This window comes from Triticum aestivum, chromosome 2D (genome assembly GCF_018294505.1).
Source record: "Triticum aestivum cultivar Chinese Spring chromosome 2D, IWGSC CS RefSeq v2.1, whole genome shotgun sequence".
NCBI lineage: Eukaryota > Viridiplantae > Streptophyta > Magnoliopsida > Poales > Poaceae > Triticum > Triticum aestivum.
In genome coordinates this window covers 468,768,796-468,791,039 of record NC_057799.1, presented here as the reverse complement: position 1 = coordinate 468,791,039, position 22,244 = coordinate 468,768,796, and positions in this window count along the sequence as shown.

The following is a 22,244-nucleotide window of genomic DNA, read 5'->3' as shown; positions in this document are numbered from 1 at the left end:
ATGCATATTATTTTCCCGTTTGATCTTCCCTTTGTATGTCCACCCTACGTTGATTGGGTAGGCTTGCCGGCGCGTAAACCCAAGGTAGCACGTTGAGGACGGATCCCCAATTGTCTGCCGGGTGTGCGTGCTGCCTGGCGAACCACCTCGCCGCTCTCGACGCAGCCGCTCGACCTGTCGAGCTTGACTGGAGTGAGAGTCGAGAGCGTTGCCGATTGCGGAAGGCTACCCTGCCACTCTCGACGCGGCCGTTTGAGCTGTTGAGCGGACTCGAAATAGAACAAAGGCGTTGCCAATCGCGAAAGGGCCCCTTTGCGTGCAGGCTTTCATACATAGGGCAGGACCTCTGAGGACAATAACCTCATATGTAAAAAGGGAAATGTTTAAGGCCCTGAATAACTTAGCTTTTCTGCTGTCGCGCTGGCGTCCTTCGCGTTGGCGGGCGGCGTCCTTTCTCCTGGCCGCCCCCTCCTTCTTTGGAGCCATGGCAATGAAGAATTATGCTACTGACTGTAGAACCAGATGCTCACTCCTGCAGCGCCCCCTACCTAGCGCGCCAAAGATGTCGGTGGAAAATGACACCTATGGGATCAACGAGGGTCCCTACTACGGTTGCGGGGTGCTGCGGGTGGTGAGGAGAGCAGGATCAACAGTCAGTGCAAACACGCGGGTCGTTTACCTAGGTTCGGGCCGCAGAGATGCGTAATACTCTAGTCCTGCTTGGATGTGTATATCTGTGTTCTTGAGGAGTTCGAACTACCTACAAGGAGCGTAACTTGTCCAAGGGTCCGAATCCTTCTCCTGGATGCATTGGGTCTCCTTTTATAGGCCAAGGGATCGCCACAGTGGCACTAGGAGGTGGCATCGAGGTACTGTGGCTAAGCTTATCGCTAGCCATTGCGGGACAAAGCGCATTTAATGCATAGCTTAGGTGTCCCCTTGCTTTATTGGGGACGGGAGCAAGTCCCGTCCCGTCCGCGCCGCTCCTCCTCGCTTCGACACGCGCCCCAGCCAGCAATGCCTGCGGCGCCATGTAGGCAGGCAAGCAGCTGAGGTGGCGCGGTGGTGGAGCCTTCAAGAAGATCTGCATGCTACCACGTAAGCACGTGATGAGTTGGCGAAGGAGCCCTTTGTTGACACGCAGGTGCCTGCCCGGCTGGTGGGCTGGCAGCTGCATGGGGTTGGTGGAAAAAGCTTGTCGGATGCGGGCCTGGCTGCGGCCTCGCGGATATTCCCTGCTAGGGTCTTGCCGTGGCGTACGGTCATCCCTGGCAAGGATCTTGCCGGGGGCCTTGTGGATTCCCTCGGCAAGGATCTTGCCGAGGCTCGTCGTATCTTGCTCTTCTGATCAAGAGTGTTGTTCCTTGTCTTCAAAAAGAATTGTATGCCACCATGGAGGAGCCTCCCGACCCTTGGCCCCACGTAGTTGTTGGTGTTCGAAGCCGTAGGCTCGAGGATGGCTCACTCCATTGGTGTTGGGGCGGGCGGCCCCGGCAAGGGTCTTGCCGGGGCCGCAGAGGCCGCCCTGGCAAGGATCTTGCCGGGGGAACCTGCTTCGTCCCTTTGCTCTCTGCGTCCTGGCCTTGGCGTTGCTTTCCTTTGTCTTGTGCTTCTGGTTCGACCTTGGTTCAGCTCCCTTTCCTTGCCAAGTGTGGCCGCGGCGCATGGCTCCGACTGCCCGTGCACAAGTAAAGGGGTAAAAAAGGAGAGCCCCTACTTTTGTACACCGACAACGAACGTCGTCAGTGGTGGCGGTGCTGACCGCCGTGCGTCTCCACAAGAACATCGCCAGCGATGGCGGCACGGCTAGAGGACGACATCTACGAGTGTACTGTGGGAGCGAGAGGATCGCTGTGCGTCCCCTCGACGAACTGCAGCGCCGACGTATCGGCGTGGCGGGGAGGGCGGCTTTGGCGGAGCGAATGGAGTGGAGGGGGCTGGGGGGAGGGGGGTTTGGGGAATATTATTGGCTAGTTGGCCGAAGGCGGTTGAATTTGGGATTTGGGGGGAATTTTTTGGGGGGATTTTGCGCAGTCTTCAGGGGGAGCTTGGTGCATGGTCGGTGTCTCCAAGTGCAGTCCCACGTGTCAGTGAAGAGGCAAGCCGAAGCGCATTCCGTTTGCATGAGACGTGTGCAGCAGCGAACGTGTGTGGGCTGCAATGCAACCACAACAGGGGTGCTATGATTGTACCGCCTATTTTCCTTTTAAACTTGGTGCTTCGCCCCCTAAAAAAACTTGGTGCTTCACGCAATCCATCGATACTACTACTAGTAATCCGGTAATCCCGACTAAAACAGCGCGGCCGAGTCTTTTCCCGCGCGATATGCTGGGAGGTTGGCTTAGTTGGTTTTTTTAGGATGAGTAATGCTACACCTACGTAATCCCAGTTACGTAATTAACATAATGTGAAACGTGTGAGCTGTTGATTGTAGATTTGGGGGAGGGAGGGGCCCACCACCATGAAAATCAGGGAGGAGAGAGAGAGGCAATTTACGTTAACCCTTTCGTAGGTTCGCGTAGATGTAGAAAGATGTGAAATGCGTGAATGTGTAGTTGATGTACTATTGGAGTGCCTAAGATAAATTTTGTATGTACACCCTATGTGTATATTTACTTCACATGTTAGCTTTGTCTCGGTTCAAACCTTCTAAGTTTATACACGCAAAAACGAATCATCATTCTATATCTATCTATCTATCTATCTACTCTTATAAAAAGCAGACTTTGTGATGATGGTGTGCCTGCCATCCTGCAATATAGGCCGTCCGATCTATATCTAACGGATAGGAAGGAAACTATGACAATTTACACGCACTCCTCTCCACATTTGCAGATAAGGCCTTCCCTCGTTCATCCTTTTCTCCCACAAGATCTTGATGTTCCGTGCAACGCACGGGCATCTTGCTACTACTCCTACAATGTACTATATTATTGTGAAAGTTCATATACACCAGCCGAGATTAATGCAAACACGATAGATTTTCATTGCATTTCGAACTTTTATAGGACAGAAAAATAAAATAAACCCGACCCTAAACCTATTCTACGGCGGCGACCAACGTCCTCCATATGAGGTCTCCATGTACGGAGGCAGGGTTCTAGACCCGTGAAGTGAAGGTGTGGTCTCTGGCGAGGAAGAGTAGAACACAGGAGACAGACCGACCAGTTGGCACACCATGCCCTGCCGCCTCCCATGCCCCACTCATCCTCTAAGGAGTCCCCGACCTCGGTGGTGCCGGACGTTGGACGGCGGCAAGTAGGATGTGAAGGAAATATGCCCTAGAGGCAATAATAAAGTTATTATTTATTTCCTTAATTCATGACAATTGTTTATTATTCATGCTAGAATTGTATTAACCGGAAACTTAGTACATGTGTGAATACATAGACAAAACATATAGTCCCTAGTATGCCTCTACTTGACTAGATCGTTAATCAAAGATGGTCATGTTTCCTAACCATAGACATGTGTCGTGATTTGATGAATGGGATCACATCATTAGGAGATTAATGTGATGGACATAACCCATCCGTTAGCTTAGCATTATGATCGTGTTAGTTTTATTGCTACTGCTTTCTTCATGACTTATACAAGTTCCTCAGACTATGAGATTATGCAACTCCCGACTACCGGAGGAACACTTTGTGTGCTACCAAACATCACAACGTAAAAGGGCGATTATAAAGGTGCTCTACAGGTGTCTCCGAAGGTGTTTGTTGGGTTGGCTTAGATCGAGATTAGGATTTGTCACTCCATGTTTCGGAGAGGTATCTCTGGGCCCTCTTGGTAATACTCATCACTATAAGCCTTGCAAGCATTGTGACTAAGGATTTAGTTTCGGGATGAAGTATTACGGAACGAGTAAAGAGAATTGCCGGTAACGAGATGGAACTAGGTATTGAGATACCGACGATCGAATCTCGGGCAAGTAACATACCGATGACAAAGGGAACAACGTATGTTGTTATGCGGTTTGACCGATAAAGATCTTTGTAGAATATGTAGGAACCAATATGAGCATCCAGGTTCCGCTATTATTTATTGACCGGAGACGTGTCTCGGTCATGTCTACATAGTTCTCGAACCCGTAGGGTCCGCACGCTTAACGTTCGATGATGATTGGTATTATGAGTTTATGTGATATGTTCACTACTAGGAAAAGGCCTACTAGTGGCGCACCAGTTTTGCCTACTAATGGCGCACTACTGGTGCGCCACTAGTACCACGCCACTAGTATTTTTTACTAATGGCGCACCACTGGTGCGCCATTAGTATCTGGTATACTAATGGCGCACCAGGCAGTGCGCCATTAGTATAGGCCACGGTGCGCCATTAGTATGCCTCCCAGGGGGCCATATTTACCCATGTGCCTAGCCATACTAATGGCGCACCGCGGGGTGATGCGCCATTAGTATCCTTTGGCATACTAATGCCGCACTGCGGGGTGATGCGCCATTAGTATCCTTTGGCATACTAATGGCGCACTCCGGTGTGATGCGCCATTAGTATCCTTTGCCATACTAATGGCGCACGTTGGGGTGATGCGCCATTAGTATGTATATTAGGGATTTTTTTTCTTTTCTGATTTTTGCACAGATTACAAAATATATTATTGGACAGAATATAAGCAGCACCACACAGCAACAGCAGATTCATCGAATACAATAGAAGATTAGTCTCCGAATACAATTCATCATATTAGTCTCCGAATTCAAAAGACCGAACAAAGATAGAACATTACAAGTCTCGAGACCGCGAGTAGCGAGTTTGTCTTCACATTACAAGTCGATATCGATCATCTAAACTACCATCACATAGAAGAGAGCTGCGGTCATCACGATGAGCATCATCGCGATGAAACTGGTCTTCATCCGGTTCCTCCAACGCTCCCTCCTCTCTCCCGCTAGATAGCGCGCGTATCTAGATTCCGCCTCCGCCCTAGTGGTGTACCCTTTGTAACTGTTACCGCTGAAACGGTGAACCTGTCTCCGACACTCCTCCCAGTCGTCGTAGACTCCGGGAACCTTACCCTTGTACACGACATACGACGGCATCTCTATGCACTAGCCAAACAACAGACAATACATAAGCAATATATAAGTATGCAACAAAAGGATCGGAAGAGAAAAGCAAGACATTAATAGCACGATTCATGGTCCTACTAATAAATAGCATCGATTACATCTAAGTTGAACGACTGTCCAAACCAAAGAGACATACAAGTTCATTAAAGTTTAATTACAACATGAGCTAATCAATGTTTCAGAACTACACATAGCATCACTACTTTCGACTCGACTCATGGGACCGGAGCGTGGATGAAGCCGCCGTCTGTCGTGATGGTCATGAAGTCGCGGGCGTTGTCAGCCTGCATTTGTAGCGTTGTGTCTATCTCACTGTTGGACGGTTGAAATTTGAGGTAGAACTGCCCCGAGGTACGAAGGACATCTTGATGGATGATTTCTGCAAACTCCGACTGGATGCGAAAGAATTCTTGTCGGATGTCCGCGTCCTGGATTGCCGCCAAGCTTGCGGCCCAATCTTTGAGATTATTTGGTAGCAGAAGGTGATTATGGTCCCGTACGATCGCCCGCATGTGATGGAGGGCGTAGTAGGCATCCTTCTGACCGCCAGGCGGCTGCTTGACGCAGGGGAACGTCGTATTGTGGGTGAACACGTGCCTGCCGTACCTACGAGATGGCCTCTTAAAGGTGCCTCCAGATGCGGCGTAGCCGGGGAGAGCATCATCAAGAACTTTCTTGATATTTGTGTAGTCTATCTTGGAGTCACGGTCCGGGTCGAAATACGTGGCCATGGAATATTTCGGGCTTAAGAGGATGAGTGTGCAATGTGTGTCACTGCACAGAACACAGAATGTTAGAAAAAAAAGAACGATCGAAATCTAAGAAATCATATGTTACGGGGCGGTTAGGAGATGACTTACTCGGGAAAGTAAGGCACGAGGAAGTTATCCTTATCTGGGTTTGCCAGAATGACGCCTTCGAGGTGTGAACTCGCGACTTGCCGGTCCCCAGCGCTGCCCAAGATCTTGGCACGCATGTAGAAGGGGTCGACTATCACAATGTCCGGGGTCTTGTCTCTAATGATCCGCATCTCCATACTCAGCGAAAACAGCCGAACGAAGGTGTAGTGCAGCGGATGAAGGTTAAGCATAGCAAAGATGTCATCAAACCGCAGGACGATCGTACCCCCGACGGCGCTATCCACAAAGCCCTTGCCCTCTGGCACCTTGGCCACGAAAACCGGGTATGCCACATCATTCTCTCTGAGACGCCGCTTCTCCAAAGAAAGAACACTGTCATGGAGACTCCGCATAGCACCGGTTGCAGCATTGAGCATATTTGTCGGTAGCATCGGCCTACCCGCCACATGCACCCTCCTCGAGATATCCTTAGGTGAAGGTGGCCCGTCCTGAGCACGGATCGTACTCGGTGCCGGCTGGCTCGCACTGGCGCCCTTGTTAGTCTTTCGTTTCCGTCCCTTCTTCCTGATCTGCTGTAATGGGATCGAGTTCTGCTCACAGACCGCCTTCTTGAGCGTGTTGGGGCTGATAATATTTGGCACCTCAGCTATCTGAGGCTCGGTGAAGGCGGCAGCTGGAGGCGTCTCCTGAGAACTGAACGCCAGACGACGCCTGTTGCAATTGGGTTTCTCCGCCGTACCAGCTAGATCGCGGTCGTCTTTTTCAGGGTTGGGTTCTTGAGAAGGAGGCCCGCAGAACTCGTCACCGTACCCATGTTCGGCAAAGTACTTATCGACGTTGGAAAATGTACCGCCGTCGTTGTCGTCGTCGTCCGGATCCTGTGCCATATGCATGTCCGGATCCTGTGCCATAGGGATGTCCGGCATGTCCGGTAGCGTTGCGGCGTTCTTGCCATGGCTTGGCGCTGGCACGACTGGCGGTCTTGTCTGTGGGGTGGTGTCCCCCGCCCCCAAACGAATCTGGCTCTTCGGCCAAAGCAGGGGCCAGCTTACACAGGCGCTGAGGGTCATCACATCATCTTCGTCGGCCCCAGCGGGTCGAATCGGAGGTAACAACTCGTCGCAGCCTGGCAGCACCCGAACCAGTTCAACCCTATACAAGGTGGGTGGCATCGGATTACCGTGGAACACGCGGTTGCCCGGTTGAACGATTCTGCCCTTGGCGACATCGACCAACTCGCCGCCCACGAAGTGCAGGAGAGTGCAAGGAACATCGGTGGCGCCCTGCGAAAACATGTAGGGCGTCAGGGATGCCCAGTCAAAGGCAAGGAGATGAAGTCATCGGCCGAGAGGCTTAGTTACCGTGATGCCGTCGAGCTCGGCTAATGTCGAGGCACCGCCAACGGCGGGCGTGCGCGTGCAACTGACGGAGGGGCCGCTTGCTGGCGAGGTGCCGGCCGGCGTACACCCGGGTGCATTAAGCTCCAATGCCCGTGCCGGCGCCGGAGACACGAATACCGCCTCCGCCGGAGACACCAATGGCGCCGCCTGCGCGTTGTGCGAGTTGCTGGCCGTGAAGCTGGGAACCGGGGGAGGCCCCTGTTGGCCGCCCGCAATCCACGTCGTCAGCCCCTGAATCAAGGTAGGCACAATGGCGGTGAGCGTCGTTCCCAGTTGTTGTTGCACTTGCTCTTGGACAATCTCCGGAATCCGCGCCACTTGTGCCTTGAGTTCTTGAACCTCGCGCGACTGGCTTTCCGAGCTGGTCTTTTTCTCCTTTCGCCCACCAGCGGTATAGTATGACGACCATTTTGTGGACAAGCCTTTGCCGGCCACACGACCAGCTGACGACGGCTTACTGAGCTTATCCTTGTTTTTCATTACGTTCAACGCCCTATTTAAAGGGGTGTCAAAAGGGGAGCTCTGAGACGACCCCGCGCTACTGCTTTCAGCCTCCTGCGGAAGGAATGTGAACCATTTAGAAATTTGGCTTCATTAATTAGAATGCAACCATATGGAGCTAATTACGCGGGGGTGTATTCCTTACCAGAACAAGCTCAAGCGCCCTGGTCTTCGGATCCGTGGTAAGCTCCTTTGTTACCGGGTCCTCCTTGTACCGGGCCCTGACAAAGTTCCTGGTCTGCTTGTCACGTAATTTCTCGAAGCGGGGCGGTAGGCCTTGCTCGGCACGCTCCGCGTCCTCCTTGTCCCATATAGGCTCCGCCACTCTGTAACCGCCGGGACCGAGTTGGTGGACCCCTAAGTTCAACTCCCGCATTTCTTTCCCCCACTGACTTGATTCGGAGGTTGCGCTGCTCTCGCACTTGATCTTGAACTCCTTGTAGTCATCTTCGCTCATCAAAGGATATTTCGCCTTGATCTTCTCATAACTATCACCTTTTTCAATCATTGCCTTCACCGTGCTTCTCCATGTAGACAGGGCCGTGCTCATCCTCGTGAGGGCGGCACTGTTCACTTTATTCCCTGAGAGGCGTGTGTTTGCAAACTCAGCGGGGAACTTGTATCGTTCGTGCAGCTTCGTGAAGAGGAGGCTGCGCAAATTCCCTCGGTCCTTATGCCTTAGGTTCTCGGTGTTGATCGAGACGGTGCTCCGGAGAATGCACCCGAGCTGAACCGAGTACCCCTTGACTACATGTTTGGGCGCCGTTGGATGCCCGTCGGAGTTCACTTCAGTAAATTCCTCCTTGACGGTGCCGAGCACGTTCGGGCGCCGGTCCTTCCGTTGCCTCTTCGGTTGGCTGCCATCTGTGCGTGCGCCGCCATCATCAGTGGTGGCATCCTCGGCGGCACCATCAGTGGTGTCATCCCCGACGCCACTAGGGGTTGTGTAGTCAGGATCGGTGTCTTCCGCGGCGGCGTCCTCATAGCGGTGAGGTTCTTCCTCCATCTCCTGGGACAGCTCCCAGAATTGCTTGCCGCCCGAACCGCCGGCCTCATCGTTGTGGGCCATGTTTCGCTCTAAATAGGAAAAAAGTTTGGTCAAAAAGTTGGTTATTGTCAAGGAACAAGATCATGGTCTCATCATTTAGGGTTTGTCGACACCGAGGCATCCTAAAAGCTAAGCTTTTATCATTTAGGGTTTGTCGACGCCGAGGCACCCTAAAAGCCTAAGCGTACATCATTTAGGTTCTCATCGACACCGAGGCACCCTAAAAGCCAAGGTTTTATCATTTAGGGTTTGTCGACGCCGAGGCACCCTAAATGCTAAGTTAAGTTTTCATCATTTAGGGTTTATCGATGCCGAGGCACCCTAGGTTGACTGATATATATGGGTATCTTCTAATAATATACCCTACTTAATTAAGGACAAACACCAAGAGACAGTAAACATATCACACTTCTATATGTATAACACAAGAGGCAGTTGATCCTACTTAATTAAGTACTAAGATACCCCGGCCCATGCATTAGTCGCAAGTACCCCATATGTCCTATTTTTAGCAAAGTCATGCTAAAATTCACGGAAAATTTCAGCATGACCTTTGCTGAAAATAGGACATATGGAGTACCCGAATTTGCCGGAACGGAAGTTAATCGACATTCCGGCAAACTCAAGGGCCTCTCGGGGTACCTGCAAAATCATTATCCCCGCGTAATGAAGTCGCCAATGGGTCATTTCAGAAGATCACAAGTAGCATCATCACAAGTACAACATCATCTATAGCTTTATATTAACAAAGCATCAGCACATATACAAAAGACCACTTATGCCAACAGTATGGTTTATATCAGATTCAGAGTTAGAAACAGGAAAAACTGGTGCTTCAAAGCCTACTGGACACAATTTACATCTATCAGTACAGGATGTCCTGACTAATTTCAAGTGTTCACAGGTGAACTTGTACCATGGATGAGCCTAGTGCTTCATTAGTCACCCTGTGCATGAAATGTATCGTGTATCAAACCATCAATTAACTGCTGAAAAACAAAAACCTTCAGGACAGAGTGAAAATAGTTACCGAACTCAATGACTAAAGATATGTAAAATGTATGACACAGAAAATAAAGAAATCATGTTCATGAATAGTATTGTGTCAAGTTCAGTTTGAAAATTCAGTTACTGCTTGAGTGATTTGACACCAAAAATTACTCCCAAAAATTACAATGACTGTATATTGACTGCATATGCTTGTTTTGATTGTAACTTGGTGAAGTAGTCACTACTGTACTACTAGTGTGCAGCGATTGGGGAGAAGAGCTCATCGACTAGATTGTAACTTGGTGCACTTGCATTCAGTCACCACCACCAAATCCTAGTGCAGCTGTGGTTCTAAAATCCTAGTGCACTTGCACTTGGTGCACTTGGAGAACATGATTGGGCATTCTGAAACATAATTTCTCTAGTGCAGCTGTGGTTCCAATTGAGGTGTGCCCTATGGTCTTATACATAAGCCAAACAAACTAATTAGGGTTCAGCAGCAAGCAGCTGCACAACTGTATCACTCCCTGTCTCCCTCCCTTCAGATACAACGGCTCAAAAGTCAAGTAAACTGAAGATTAATCTAACAAGCCTGACAGTAGCTAACTGTACCTAACTGAATTTTTTGACAGTAGCTAACTGTATTTAGTAATTTTTCTGTAACAGTCTTGCTCCTATTTGAAGGACAAGCAAATAGATACCTAAAATCCACTAGTATTGCCTCTAAAAAAGCCTAACTGGATTTTTCTGTAACTGTACCTAACTGAATTTTTCTGTACCTAACTAAACTGTAAGGAGTTAACTGAAATTCACTAGTATTGCCTCTAAAAAAAGCCTAAAGTCCACTATTATCTACTTTAGGCACAATCATACACAATTCTGACTGTACTGTAACAATTGTACTCTATCAAAATGTTGAAATTTTGACATTCGGAGGGACACCTGCGTGGTGGTGCCCTGCACAGCGGTCGTTGAGCTCGCGTGGTGTGGTGAGCTCGCCGGAGATGGACGGGCCCTGCACAGCGGTCGAGACTCAGAGCAGAGGTTGAGGGCAAGAGGAAGAAGAAGAAGAAGGAAGTGGAGGGGAGGGGCTCACCTGCAGTCGAGGGCGTACACGGCGCCGGCCGGCTGCAGTGGTGGGGGCGCGGGGGCGGCGGGGGTGGAGTCCGGCGGGGGAGAATCACGCCGGCGACGGGGTCGTTGCGGTCGCCACTCCTTGTCGCCGCCGAGCTCACGCCGGGGGGTGAAGAAGAGGAAGATGGCGGCGGTCCTCCTGGGCAGGCCGCGCGGTGTTGGACGGCGAGCACGAGGTTGACGCAGGTGGGGCCGCGGGGGAGGGGGACGGCGAGGCGCGGGGGCGGGCGGAGGGGTGGTTGGGCGGGAGGACGTCGAGGGCGCGGGCGCGGGCGGAGGGGGGACGGCGAGGGAGGCGGCGCTCGGCTCGGGGAGGGGGCGTTGGGGGCGGTGGTGGTCGGGTGCGGCGGGGGCAGCGAGCACGGCCGGGGACGCCGAGCACGGGGGCGGTGGTGGTCGATGGTGGTCGGGCGCGGGTGAGATGAGGCAGGGGAGGGATTAGAGAGAAATGTGAGAGATTGGGGATTTTAGTGTGGGGGGAAGCTTACTAATGGCGCACCACGAAGCGGTGCGCCATTAGAATGTTTTTTTATATAGCAATGGCGCACCCACGATCGGTGCGCCATTAGTAAACTTTTTTTATATAGCAATGGCGCACCACCCAAAGTTGCGCCATTAGTAATATTTTTATTTTTTATTTTTTGTTGCATCTAATAATTTTTTAGAAAATGAATATGAATATGAAACAGTAATATTTTTTTATAAAAACAGTAATAATATTTATGAATATGAAAAAAATCATCAAATTTATTATTTGAAAATATAATCAAATTTGTTTTTTTTTGCAATTTTAGTCGCATTCATTTGTGACGGTGGAGCGGGCCGGGGAGGGTGCGGGGAGGGTGCGGGGGTCGTCGGCGGCGGTGGAGCGGGGGAGGGTGCGGGGGGTCGGCGACGGCGGCCGGTGGAGCGGGGTAGAGGGTGCGGGGGGTGCTCGGCGGCGAGGGGGACCGGATCTGGCGAGGTGGGATAGCGATCGAGATGGAGGGGGATCGAGATCGAGTGTCCATGAAATTTAAAAATATTCATGAGTTCAAAAAGTGCCCATGAAATACAATCGAGAAATGAAGGCTACAATTTAAATACAATCGATCTTAGCTAGCTATCTGTTCACAATCTTCTTGCCCTTATTTTTCGTAAATGGAGTTCTTCTCTTGAACGGACGTCCTTTAGGTAGGGTGGTCCTGCTTCTTCTTGTGGTGTATGCTGATACTTCATCGTCGTCGTCATGTTCCATCTTCGGGTCGCCGTACTTGTCGAAGTCTTGCTCATTGGCAACTCCATCCATTCCGATGATCTTCCTTTTGCCTCTCCTCACGACAACACGACTGGGCTTTGACGGGTCGGTAATGAAGAAGCATTGGTCCACTTGGGAAGCCAGTACCCATGGCTCATTTTTCGCGGTGACGTTCGCGCCTGCGGTCTTGGATTTGGCTTCGGGTATAACCATGGTGGTGAAATACCGGTCTTCTTTTATGACGCTCTTGGCCCATCTGACACGGAACATCGGGACCTTCTCTCCAGCGTAGCTCAGCTCCCAGATCTCCTCGATCCTTCCGTAGTATCTGTCCTTGTCGTTACCGGTGTAGGATTCCATCGTTACCCCGGAGTTCTGATAACCATCGCTCTTCATGTCCTTGTCCTCGGTGTAGAATGTGTAGCCGTTGATATCGTACGCCTCATACGTCATCAGGTTGTGCTCGGCGCCCTGTGACAAGGCGAATATGAGTTGTTCTTCCGCGGAAGAATCCTCATGTAAAGGGTACGACAGAAGCTTCTGCTTGAACCAACGCGTGAAACATGAGTTGTGCTCTTTGATTATATCTCCGTCCGTCCTCTGTTGGCCTCGGTCATTGTACGTCTTCTCAATAAACGTTTTGTGCTCTACCACCCAAGGATCGACCACGTCTATGTGTTGTAGCGCGACTAGGTTTGCTCTTTCAAAGTCGGCGAGTCGACCATCGAAGTCGACATGCATTTCGCGGCGACCCTCACGGTGACCCCATCCAGCGAGCCTGCCGAGGTGCCTGTTGACGGGCAGACCAACGGGGTTCTCGATGCCTAGATAATTCGTGCAGTAGGAGATGCACTCTTCGGTCAGAAAGCCCCTGGCTATGCTTCCCTCTGGACGTGACATGTTGCGAACGTATCCTTTGATGACACCATTCATCCTTTCGAACGGCATCATGCTGTGCAGGAACGTCGGCCCGAGTTGGATGATATCCTCCACGATATGGACCAGCAGATGCACCATAACGTCGAAGAATGCGGGCGGGAAGTACATCTCAAGCTCGCATAGTATCACCACGATCTCTTCCTGTAGCCTTCTGAGTTGCCTCACGCCAACCGACTTCCGAGAGATGACGTCAAAAAAGTTGCATAGGCCAAATAGCGTTTCACGGACGTGCATGTCCATGATCCCACGGATTGCAACTGGAAGTATCTGCGTCATCAGCACGTGACAGTCGTGAGACTTCATCCCGCTGAACTTCTGCTTCGCTGAGTCTAGGTATCTGCTTATCTTCCCCGCGTAACCGTAAGGAAGTTTTACTCCTACGAGGCAGGTGAAAAACTGATCGATCTCCTCCTGACTTAGAGTGAAGCACGCGGGAGGGAAGTCATTTCCGGTCTTCTTGGCCATTTTGCCTTTGCGATGACTTTCCGTGTCCTGCTTTGCCTCAGCATCATCATCATCATTAGCGTGAAGCTCCTCCCTGATGCCCATTGATTTCAAGTCCGTCCTTGCTTTCGGCCCATCTTTGGTCCTCTCTGGCATGTTGAGCAGGGTACCAAGCAGACTCTCGCACACGTTCTTCGTGATATGCATGACATCAAGGCTGTGAGGCACACGGTGGATCTTCCAGTACGGCAAGTCCCAGAAAACAGACCTCGTTTTCCATACCTTCAGCAGTGGCTCTGGCGCCTTTCGCTTCTTTCCCGGCTCTGGCGCCTTTTGCTTCTTTCCCTGCAGTGGGCAATCTTTCCAATTTTTCAACAGCTCGTCTATTTCCTCGCCGCTCCTCGTACGCGGGCGTCTTCGGGGTTCGGTTTCACCATCGAACAGATCCTTGCGTTTCCTCCACGGGTCATCGTCGCGAAGCCACCTTCGATGTCCCATGAACACGGTTTTCGAAGACCCGGGATCTCTATCTAGCTGGCGATACGTTGTGTCATCCATGCACCTGACGCATCCAGAAAATCCGTGGACCACCTGCCCCGCGAGATATCCGTAACCGAGATAGTCGTGCACCGTCGTGAGCAGTGCGGCTCTCATAGGGAAATATTCTTTCTCTGCGGCGTCCCACGTATTGGCTGGCGTTTTCCACAGCGTGTCTAGCTCCTCTTTCAGCAGCCCCAGATACAGATTGATGTCGTTCCCTGGTTGTTTCGGCCCTTCAATTAGCATACTCATGTGAATGTACTTCCTCTTCATGCACAACCAGGGGGGAAGGTTGTACATCCACACAAACACAGGCCAGGTGCTATGTGTGCTTCTCTGGCTGCCAAACGGATTGACTCCATCGGTGCTCGCGCCCAGCACGATGTTCCTTGGATCGTTCCCAAATTCTGGGTGTTCGAAGTTCAACGCTTGCCACTGGCTCCCATCCTTAGGGTGACTCAGCATCTTGTCTTTTTTATTTATCTCCGGATCATTTGCGTCATCTTCTCGCTTCTTCTCCTCCCTATCCGCGTGCCAACGCAGGAGCTTTGCTACCTTAGGGTCCGCGAAATACCGCTGCAGACGAGGAGTGATCGGAAAGTACCACACCACTTTTCGAGGAGCTTTCTTCCTCTTCTTGTATCGAGTGACGCCGCACACCGGACATATGGTAGACTCCGTGCTCCCGATAATGATGCAATTGTTCATGCACACATGGTATTTCACGTGCGGTAAATCCAGAGGACACACGATTTTCTTCGCCTCCTCGAAACTGGTCGGGCACTTGTTCCCCTTGGGAAGACGTTCGTGCCAGAATGACATGTTCTCGTCGAAGCATGCGTCGGTCATTTTGTGTTTTACCTTCATCTCCAGAGCCATGAGCGTTACTTTCAGGCGGGTATCCTCGGGCCTGCATCCTTCATACAATGGAGTAACCGCGTCTATCTCCAGTTGATCCAGCTTGGCTTTCTCTCGGGCGGCAGCTCTTGCGTTATCCGTCTGCTTGAGAAGCAGCTCTTGAATATGAGGGTCCTGCACCCAGCCCATCGATGGTCCATCGTCGTCTGCTCCGCCGGCATCTTCATCTTCATGATCATGCCCTTCGTCTGCTCCCGCATCTTCCTCATCATCATGTCCGGCATCTTCTACATGATGACTGTGTACAGCATCACCGTCGTGATCATGTCCTGGAGATTCTTCGTCTTCTCGCCCGCCCGAGCCGCGGTGGTTGTCTTGCTGCCCATCCTCATTTCTTGCCCGACCCCCATGGACGACTTCATAGTCATCTTCATCACCTTGCCACCGATAGCCATCCATGAAACCACGCAAGAGCAGGTGGTCCCGCACCTGCCCGGAATCCGGGTCCGCAATAAGGCTCTTCAACTTGCATCTTCGACACGGACATCTTATCTCCGTCTCGTTCTTTTCAAGCATCTCGGCCTTCGCGGAGCTCAAAAACCTATTCACGATGCCTTCGGTCATCGTGCGGACCATGGTCGCCTGCGGGGTAGAGCAAAACGATATTTTAGAACCAAGAAAAAATTTGGCATGACTTTCCCTAAAAATAGGACAAAAAAGAATGCATAGTGCCAAAATTCTCGCCGAAACGGAAATGAATCAACATTCCGGCAAAATATTGGCAACTATCGGATTTCAAATACTGGTACCTGCAAACACAAACATATATGCAACACCACAAACATATGCAACACCACTAACATACTTAGATCTAGCTAGGCCATAAAAAGTGCATGCGCACGTTGTTCGAGCGGGAGAACAACATAAAGATAGCTTCCCCCTTACTTACCTATCAAAAAAGGTAATTTAACCACTTAATTTGGATGAATTTATGGTGCAAATGAGGTGAGGAGGAGGAGGCAGCCGAGACAAGCTTGGAGGAGGAGGTGGAGAGAATGAAGTGGGGAAAGTGAGTGGGTAGGTGTGGCTGTCCAAAATATCTAGCTCGTCCCAGGTTACTAATGGCGCACCACCACCTAATGCACCATTAGTAACCCTGGTTACTAATGGCGCACCTGCTGGTGGTGCGCCATTAGTAGTTTTGCAAAAAATTAAAAAATAAAAATATATAGTAGTGGCGCACTATGTGGCTGGTGCGCCATTACTAGTTAGAACTAGTAATGGCGCACTGTGCCCTGGTGCGCCATTAGTATGTTTGGAAAAATAATAATAAAATTGTTGCTAATGGCGCACCGTGTGTCTGGTGCGCCATTAGTGTCTTTCACACTAATGGCGCACCAGCACATGGCGCGCCACTACTATATAGCAATGGCGCACCACATGTCTGGTGCACCATTAGTGGCCATTCCATCTATAGCCCTTTTCCTAGTAGTGGTTGTACCGAAGATTGTTCATCGTCCGGATGTGATCATGGACATGACGAGGAGTCTCGAAATGGTCGAGACATAAAGATTGATAAATTGGACGACTATATTCGGACACTGGAAATGTTCCAGAGAAGTTCCGAATAAAACCGGAGTGCCGGAGGGTTACCGGAACCCCCCGGGGAACTAATGGGCCTTATTGGGTCCTAATGGAGAGAGAGAGAGGGGCCGGCTAGGGCAGGACGCACGCCCCCTCCCCCTGAGTCCGAATAGGACAAGGAAGGGGGGGGCCCTTGCCTTCCCTCTCTCCCTCTCCTTCCTTCCCCTCCCTTCCCCAAGTTGGAAGCCTACTAGGAATAGGATTCCTAGTAGGAATCCTACTTGGGGCGCGCCTTACAGGGGCCGGCCGGCCTCCCCCCTTGCTCCTTTATATATGGGGGCAGGGGGCACCCTAGAACACAGAAGTTCACAATTGTTTTAGCCGTGTGCGGTGCCCCCCTCCATAGTTACACACCTCGGTCATATCGTCATAGTGCTTAGGCGAAGCCCTGCGCCGGTAACTTCATCATCACCGTCACCATGCCGTCGTGCTGACGAAACTCTCCCTCGGCTTCAAGTGGATCAAGAGTACGAGGGACATCCCCGAGCTGAACGTGTGCTGAACGCGGAGGTGCCGTACGTTCGGTGCTTGGATCGGTTGGATCGCGAAGACGTTCGACTAGATCAACCATGTTAACTAAATGCTTCCGCTTTCGGTCTACGAGGGTACGTGGACACACTCTCCCCTCTCGTTGCTACGAGGATTTTTTTTCAAATTACCGCGTTCCCCAACAGTGGCATCCGAGCCAGGTCTATGCGTAGATGTTATATGCACGAGTAGAACACAAAGAGTTGTGGGCGATAATAGTCATACTGCTTACCAGCATGTCATACTTTGATTCGGCGGTATATTTGGATGAAGGGGCTCAGACCGACATTACGCGTACGCTTATGCGAGAGTGGTTCTACCAAAGTGCTTTGCACATAGGTGGCTGGTGAGTGTCTGTTTCTCCAACTTTAGTTGAATCGAGTGTGGCTACGCCCGGTCCATGTTGAAGGTTAAAACAACACACTTGATGAAAAATCATTGTGGTTTTGATGCGTAGGTAAGAACGGTTCTTGCTAGAAGCCCGTAGCAGCCACGTAAAACTTGCAACAACAAAGTACAGAACGTCTAACTTGTTTTTGCAGGGCTTGCTGTGATGTGATATGGTAAGCATGATGTGATATAAATTGTTGTATGAGATGATCATGTTTTGTAACGAAGTTAACGGCAACTAGCAGGAGCCATATGGTTGTCGCTTTATTGTATGCAATGCAATCGCCATGTAATTGTTTTACTTTATCACTAAGCGGTAGCGATAGTCGTAGTAATAATAGGTGGCGAGACGACACGATGCTATGATGAAGATCAAGGTGTCGCGCCGGTGACGTTGGAGATCATGACGATGCTTCGGTGATGGAGATCATGAGCACAAGATGATGATGGCCATATCATGTCACATATTTTGATTGCATGTGATGTTTATCCTTTATGCATCTTATTTTGCTTAGAACGTCGGTAGCATTATAAGATGATCCCATACTAACTTTCAAGGTACAAGCGTTCTCCCTGAGTATGCACCGTTGCTATAGTTCGTCATGCCGAGACACCACATGATGATCGGGTGTGATAAGCTCTACGTTCACATGCAACGGGTGCAAGCCAGTTTTGCACACGTAGAATACTCGGGTTAAACTTGACGAGCCTAGCATATGCAGATATGGCCTCGGAACACTGAGACCGGAAGGTCGAGTGTGAATCATATAGTAGATATGATCAACATAGTGATGTTCACCATTGAAAACTACTCCATCTCACGTGATGATCGGACATGGTTTAGTTGATTTGGATCACGTGATCACTTAGATGATTAGAGGGATGTCTATCTAAGTGGGAGTTCTTAAGTAATATGATTAATTGAACTTTAATTTATCATGAACTTAGTACCTGTAGCATTTTGCATGTCTATGTTGTTGTAGATCAATGGCCCATGCTACCGTTCCTTTGAATTTTAATGCGTTCCTAGAGAAAGCTAAGTTGAAAGATGACGGCAGCAACTACACGGACTGGGTCCGTAACTTGAGGATTATCCTCATTGCTGCACAGGAGAATTATGTCTTGGAAGCACCGTTAGGTCTACCACCCGCGCCCGCAATTGCAGACATTGTGAATGCCTGGCAGACGCGTGTTGATGACTACTCGATAGTTTAGTGTGCCATGCTTTACGGCTTAGAACCGGGACTTCAATGACGTTTTGAATGTCATGGAGCATATGACATGTTCCAGGAGTTGAGGTCAATATTTCAAGCAAATGCCCGGATTGAGAGATATGAAGTCTCCAATAAGTTCTATAGCTGTAAAATGGAGGAGAATAGTTCTGTCAGTGAACACATACTCAGAATATCTGGGTCTACAACCACTTGACTCAACTGGGAGTTAATCTTCCTGATGATAGTGTCATTGACAGAGTTCTTCAATCACTGCCACCAAGCTACAAAAGCTTCATGATGAACTATAATATGCAAGGGATGAACAAGACAATTCCTGAGCTCTTCGCGATGCTAAAGGCCGCAGAGGTAGAAATCAAAAAGGAGCATCAAGTGTTGATGGTCAATAAGACCACTAGTTTCAAGAAAAAGGGCAAAGGGAAGAAAGGGAACTTCAAGAAGAACAGCAAAAAGGATGCTTCTCAAGAGAAGAAACCCAAGTCTGGACCTAAGCCTGAAACTGAGTGCTTCTACTACAAAGGGACTGGTCATTGGAAGCGGAACTGCCCCAAGTATTTGGAGGATAAGAAGGATGGCAAAGTGAAAGGTATATTTGGTATACATGTTATTGATGTGTACTTAACTAATGCTCGCAGTAGCGCCTGGGTATTTGATACTGGTTCTTTTTCTCATATTTGCAACTCGAAACAGGGGCTACGGATTAAGCGAAGATTGGCTAAGGACGAGGTGACGATGCGCGTGGGAAATGGTTCCAAAGTCGATGTGATCGCGGTCGGCACGCTACCTCTACATCTACCATTGGGATTAGTTTTAGACCTAAATAATTGTTGTTTGGTGCCAGCATTGAGCATGAACATTATATCTGGATCTTGTTTGATGCGAGACGGTTATTCATTTAAATTAGAGAATAATGGTTGTTCTATCTATATGAGTAATATCTTTATGGTCATGCACCCCTGCCGAGTGGTCTATTTTTGTTGAATCTCGATAGTAGTGATACACATATTCATAGTGTTGAAGCCAAAATATTGAAGTTTAATAATGATAGTGCAACTTAATTTGTGGCACTGCCGTTTTGGTCATATCGGTGTAAAGCGCATGAAGAAACTCCATACTGATGGACTTTTGGAATCACTTGATTATGAATCACTTGGTGCTTGCGAACCGTGCCTTATGGGCAATATGACTAAAATTCCGTTCTCCAGAACAATGGAACGAGCAACTGACTTGTTGGAAATAATACATACCGATGTATGCGGTCCAATGAGTATTGATGCTCGTGGTGGGTATCGTTATTTTCTTACCTTCACAAATGATTTGAGCAGATATGGTTATATAAACTTGATGAAGCATAAGTCTGAAACATTTGAAAAGTTCAAAGAATTTCAGAGTGAAGTGGAAAATCTTAGTAACAAGAAAATAAAGTTTCTACGATCTGATCGTGGAGGAGAATATTTGAGTTACGAGTTTGGTATTCATTTGAAACAACATGGGATAGTTGCACAATTAACGCCACCTGGAACACCACAGCAAAATGGTGTGTCCGAATGTCGTAACCGTACTTTATTAGATATGGTGTGATCTATGATGTCTCTTACTGATTTACCGCTATCGTTTTGGGGTTATGCTTTAGAGACGACTGCATTCACTTTAAATAGGGCACCATCAAAATCCGTTGAGACGACGCCTTATGAACCGTGGTTTGGTAAGAAACCAAAGTTGGCGTTTCTTAAAGTTTGGGGCTGCGATGCTTATGTGAAAAAGCTTCAACCTGATAAGCTCGAACCCAAATCGGAGAAGTGCATCTTCATAGGATACCCAATGGAAACTGTTGGGTACGCCTTCTATCACAGATCCGAAGGCAAAATCTTTGTTGCTATCCTTGCTAGAGAAGGAGCTTCTCTCGAAGGAAGTGAGTGGGAGGAAAGTAGAACTTGATGAGGTAATTGTATCTTCTCTCGAATTGGAAAGTAGCTCATCACTGAAATCAGTTCCAGTGATACCTACACCAATTAGTGAGGAAGTTAATGATGATGATCATGAAACTTCGGATTAATTTACTACCAAACCTCGTAGGTCAACCAGAGTACGATCCGCACCAGAGTGGTACGGTAATCCTGTTCTGGCTTGAGGAAGCGATGATGAGCCCAGATTCCGATAGATGGCTTGAGGCCATGAAATCTGAGATAGGATCCATGTATGAGAACAAAGTGTGGACTTTGGTTGACTAGCCCGATGATCGGCAAACCATTGAGAATAAATGGATCTTCAAGAGGAAGGCGTCCGCTAATAGTAGTGTTACTATCTACAAAGCTCGAATTGCCGCAAAAAGTTTTCGACAAGTTCAAGGTGTTGACTACGATGAGATTTTCTCACTCGTAGTGATGCTTAAGTCTGTCCAAATCATGTTAGCAATTGCCACCTTCTCCCTTATTGGAAAGTAGTTCATCATAGAAATCAGTTCTCGTGATTCCTACACCATTTAGTGAGGAAGCTAATGATGATGATCATGAAGCTTCAGTTCAAGTTACTACCGAACCTCGAAGGTCTTCTAGAATAAGATCCGCACCAGAGTGGTACGGTAATCCTATTATGGAGTCATGTTACTAGACCATGATGAACCTACGAACTATGAGGAAGCGATGATGAGCCCAGATTCCGCGAAATGGCTTGAGGCCATGAAATCTGAGATGGGATCCATGTATGAGAACAATGTGTGGACATTGGTGGACTTGCCCGATGATCGGCAAGCCATAGAAAATAAATGGATCTTTAAGAAGAAGACCTACGCAGACGGTAATGTTACTGTTTACAAAGCTCGACTTGTTGCAAAAGGTTTTCGACAAGTTCAAGAAGTTGACTATGATGAGACTTTCTCACCCGTAGCGATGCTTAAGTTTGTCCGAATCATGTTAGCAATTGCTGCATTTTATGATTATGAAATTTGGCAAATGGATGTCAAAACTGCATTCCTGAATGGATTTCTGGAAGAAGAGTTGTATATGATGCAACCGGAAGGTTTTGTCGATCCAAAGGTTGCTAGCAAAGTGTGCAAGCTCCAGCGATCCATTTATGGACTGGTGCAAGCCTCTCGGAGTTGGAATAAACGTTTTGATAGTGTGATCAAAGCATATGGTTTTATACAGACTTTTGGAGAAGCCTATATTTACAAGAAAGTGAGTGGGAGCTCTGTAGCATTTATAATCTTATATGTAGATGACATATTGTTGATTGGAAATGATATAGAATTTCTGGATAGCATAAAGGGATATCTGAATAAGAGTTTTTCTATGAAAGACCTTGGAGAAGCTGCTTACATATTGGGCATCAAGATCTATAGAGATAGATCAAGACGCTTAATTGGACTTTCACAAAGCACATACCTTGATAAAGTTTTGAAGAAGTTCAAAAT